Source organism: Pteropus medius, unplaced genomic scaffold (genome assembly GCF_902729225.1).
Source record: "Pteropus medius unplaced genomic scaffold, Ma_sr-lr_union100, whole genome shotgun sequence".
NCBI classification, from domain to species: Eukaryota; Metazoa; Chordata; class Mammalia; order Chiroptera; family Pteropodidae; genus Pteropus; species Pteropus medius.
In genome coordinates, this window is record NW_024349797.1 from 22652240 (window position 1) to 22655585 (window position 3346).

Genomic DNA, 3346 nt, shown 5'->3' on the forward strand with positions numbered 1-3346 from the left:
GGAAGAGAAATGGAGGCTGGGATATCCCCTCCGTGTCACCAGTGGGCTGGGGGACGCAGAGCCCGATGGGCGGGAGTGGCCAGTGGAGACAGAGCAAGCAGTCGGCAGGTGCCAGATCCTGCGGTGCGCTGGGCCAGGAGGCTTGATGCCTGGCCCAAGGCCCATTGGCAGCATCAGAGGCCTTCCCGGGAGCCCCAGTCAGACCTGTGTGGATGAAGGTGGGGCCAGTGAGAGAGAGGAGGGTCTGCACCTGCAGCGCTGGGGGTGGGGGCAGGCTTGGAGAGACCAGGAGGAGAGACAGAACAGGCTGGGTGAGGCCAAGGAGCCCGCAGGCCCTACGTGGGTGGGGCTGCGGTCACCCAGGAGCAGCAGGTGACTGGCTCAGAGGCATGTGTGTTGGGCCTAACCATCTGTGGGGCGTCTAGGTGGACGGGCGTCCAGAAAACAGGGTGCTGGGCTGCGAGCGGATAGCAGGCTCCGTTCGGGCCAGGAGCCGGAAGTGGGGGAGAGCGGGAACTGGGGCCAGGAGGCCGGCCTGGCGGGAGAGGCAGCGTGGGGGTGCCTGCGTGGTGGCACGCTCCCTCCCACCCCGCCCCCACCAGCCTTCCTGGTCTCTCTCGCAGAAGCCAGTGTGTCTTCTGTACCTGCTGAGTGGGCTGTGGACAGGTGTGCACTGAGCCCCTCCCCACACAGCGGGCAGGATCTCAGGCAGCCCCCCTTGAGTGTACACGGCGGGGGTGGAGTGCATACTATAAACCTGCGAACAAGGAGTGAGACCAGTTCAGGTAGCCTCTTCGGTCCTGAAGGAACCAGCAGCCCTGGCCTCAAGCTCCACCTCCAGAAAAATCATTTCCCCTTGAACTCACCTCAAACCTTCTGAGTCATCTTTGACTCATTCCACAGCCCCCACACATTCTGTCAACTGCCAAGTCTTGTGGATTTTTCCTTTAAAATGTCCTTTCAGTCCAAGCTCAGGGTCCCTCCCTGATCCAGGCCCTCTGGCCATCTGCAGGAGGCTCTCGCTGGATTTATCTGTTCTACGCCCCGGTTTCATCTGCACGGTTCCCAGTGCAGAAATGCGCAGGCTCCAGGCACAGCAAGCCAGCAGTCCCCTCTTCCAGCAAACCCCAGGGCCCGGCTGCCCAGATCACCCTACCCCGGGCCCCTCACTCCTCCCCATCTCCACACCTGCCCTCGGTGCTCTCAGGCCTGGAACGCCAGCTGCAGACACCCACATGTTGCCCAGGCCCCACCCACAACCCCCACTGTCCGAGGAGGAGGCATTGCTGTCCTGGCCAGGTGGCCTGGAATTTAAGGATACAGCAGAGAAAATCCACAGGGAGGAAGAAGGGACCATGAACGTGTGATGGGGGTGGGGAGGGGGTGCCCCAAGAACATGCCGCTGCATTGATTCCTGGTTTGTTCCAGCCCCCCTCGGCCCAGCGGACCATCGCCCTGGGGTGAAGCATCCTCACAGCACCCTCTGGGTCATTCACTGTGCAAAGACTGTTGCAGCAACTCGAGGACTTTATGGTCTGGCTCTGATCTCTACAGACTCATCTCCGTCCACTTCCGATTGCTCCCCACATGTGCCTGGAACCTCCACCTCTTCCCACGTCGACACTGGTCTCCCAAGCTCAGCGCAACCTGGAGTCACCGCCAGTGGCCACATTCACTCCAGATGCCGACCCCACAGCTCTTAGCCCTCCGGGCCAGACTGAAATTAGAATTTGCTCTTCTCACCTCGTTAGCCCCCAAATCTGGCTCAAGACCCGCCACATGGCAGGCGGCCATGTACCTGGGAATGAACAGCTCGGTACAGTCAGTCCTCGCTAAATGTCAATAGGTCCTTGGAAACTGCGACTTTAAGCAAAACAATGACACCAGTGTTAACCAGAGGCTAATTGACATAGACAAGAGTTAAGTTCCTACGGCACATTTCTGGTCACAAAGACACCACCAAACTTCTAAATGACCCCAAACACTTCTAAGAGTAAACACCGAACTACACGTGAGCTCTGCAGACACGGCGGAGAGATGAATAAAAACAAATAAGAGCCGCTTATCTCAGGTCAGGGTCGCAGGTGGCTGGAGCCTGTCCCTGGCAGCTCAGGGCACAAGGTGGGGCCACCCACTGCCACCCACACTGGGACAGCGCGGACACACCATTCACCTCGCGAGCACACCGCTGTGATGGGGGCGGGAAAACCCAGGAGGCTGGGGAGGCCGTGCTCCCTCCACTGACAGAGGCCCCGGCGGGAGCCCGTCTGCATTTTCTCCTCGGCGCCAGAATGAAACCACGTTGAAGGGGAGGGACCTGGCCAGGACCTGCCGCTGTGAGGCGCGGCTGGAAGCCTCCCGCAGCGACAGCGACTAACCGTGGGTGCCACCTGGTGGCCACTCGACGGGACGTGTTCGGGGCCTCGAACCGGACGTGGCTTGGAGGTTTAGGAATTTCATGTCTTCCCGTGAACAGGAGAATTAGACAATGACGCGAGTTCCAGTCTAGACCACCGCCATTAATGTCTCACCCTGAAAAGTTTGTGGCAAAGCTCCCAGCCTTTCTCTGAGTAGGAACGAAACTGCTTCTAAGAGAACAGAAAGAGGCAACTTTTTGAAATAAAAATATGTGTTTCACTGCTAAAGCCCCACACGAAGAAAGACTGGAGGGTAAAAACGCAAACCTTGAGTCATCGGAGTCTTAAGATGGGGAGTTAGGAGTGGTGTGTCCAGTAGGCTCCTCTCCTCAGTCTCCCTCGGGTTCTCCTGGGACCTCGGGCTGGCGGCTATAAAGCAGGGTGGGGGGGGCAGGTGCCCAGAGGGACTGTTGACCCCCACATACCCCAAGGTGGGGAGAGGTGGCTCAGAAACAATGGGGGGGGGGCGGTGGCCGAGCAGGTACAACATCCCTGGCTGGCTTAGGAACTGACAGTTTCTTTCCATCTGGACTGAGTCAAGGGTCACCTGTCTGTCAGGACTCTGCCCGTGTGGCCAGTTGATGAGGTGGTGGGCAGCTCAGTCTGGCCAACTTGCCACAAATGGGGTCATTATTTTTGGCAACTCCAGAACCTGGTCCTGCCGCTTCTCCCCTCACGTCTGGACCCTGCAATACGGCCCACCCCAGCATCCTGTTACCCCTGCCCTGCCTCTCCAGTCCTGACCGGAAATGCCCACGCCTCTCTCGAGAGCCAGATCGTGACCCCTTCCCTGCCAGCGCGCCCCTCTCCCCCGCAAGTGTCCGTCCCCGTCCCTCTTGTGTTCCTCCTCTGTTGACTCCGGGGCAAGTCACTTCTCTCTAAGCCTCAGTTTGCGCATCTGGGAAACGGGCAGGGATGGGACAGTGGGA

At 59.4% G+C, this 3346-nt stretch overlaps 1 long non-coding RNA gene across 1 annotated transcript; it reads right to left on the bottom strand.

Annotated features, from left to right (window-relative positions):
* Positions 1 to 616: 616 nt before the first annotated feature.
* On the bottom strand, positions 617 to 2930 carry LOC120619713 (uncharacterized). Its single transcript, XR_005657639.1, has 3 exons — positions 2174 to 2930; positions 1799 to 1863; positions 617 to 1705 (listed from the first exon to the last, which is right to left on the bottom strand). It is a non-coding gene; the product is annotated as an uncharacterized LOC120619713 (long non-coding RNA).
* Positions 2931 to 3346: the final 416 nt, after the last annotated feature.